The sequence below is a fragment of the Penaeus vannamei genome, chromosome 12 (assembly GCF_042767895.1).
Source record: "Penaeus vannamei isolate JL-2024 chromosome 12, ASM4276789v1, whole genome shotgun sequence".
NCBI lineage: Eukaryota > Metazoa > Arthropoda > Malacostraca > Decapoda > Penaeidae > Penaeus > Penaeus vannamei.
Window position 1 is genome coordinate 43,143,919 of NC_091560.1, and position 880 is coordinate 43,144,798.

Genomic DNA, 880 nt, shown 5'->3' on the forward strand with positions numbered 1-880 from the left:
TTCCTTTCTTTCGTTCTTTTTTCTTTTCCTTTTCTTTATCTACCTTATTTGGAGAGCGAGACAAAAATAAGATGTAATAAGCTACGTCTTTCCTCTATCTTTTTTCCTTTCTTCTCTCTTTCTTTTTTTTTCTCTCTCTCTCTCTTCTTTTTTTTCATTTTTTCTCGTCTTCCCTATTTCCTTCCTTCGCCTTCTTTTCGTAATTCGTGATCTCATATCCGCTCAATTTAGCATCAATTTCCCTTTCCTATTTTTCTCTCTTCCTTTCTCTATACTTATTTATCAACCTCCCTACCTGTCTTATTTTCTGTCAATCTATCTGTCTTATTATCTATCAGTCTATCTCCTATTCTATGTGCCTGTCTATCAGTCTCTCTGTCTATCTACTTATTTATCAATCTATCTCCTATTCTATGTGCCTGTCTATCAGTCTCTCTGTCTATATACTTATTTATCAGTCTATCTCCTATTCTTTGTGCCTGTCTATCAGTCTATCTATCTCCTTATCTATCTATCTCCTATCTATGTGCCTGTGTATCAGTCTATCTATCTTCCTATCTGTCTGTTCATTTATTTACTTATCTACCTGTCTTATTCTCTATCTATCTTTCTGTCTTATTACTTATCAGTCTATCTACCTATCTATCAGTTTATCTACCTATTTATCGGCCTATCTATAAGTCTGCCAATCATCTCTCTCTCTCTCTCTTACTCTCTCTCTCTCTCTCTCTCTCTCTCTCTCTCTCTCTCTCTCTCTCTCTCTCTCTCTCTCTCTCTCTATCTCTCTATCTATCTATCTCTTCTCTCTTTTTCTTTTCTTCTCTCTCTTTCTTTTTCTCTTTCTGTTTCTCTCTCCCACCGTGTTACTCTCACTTCCCCT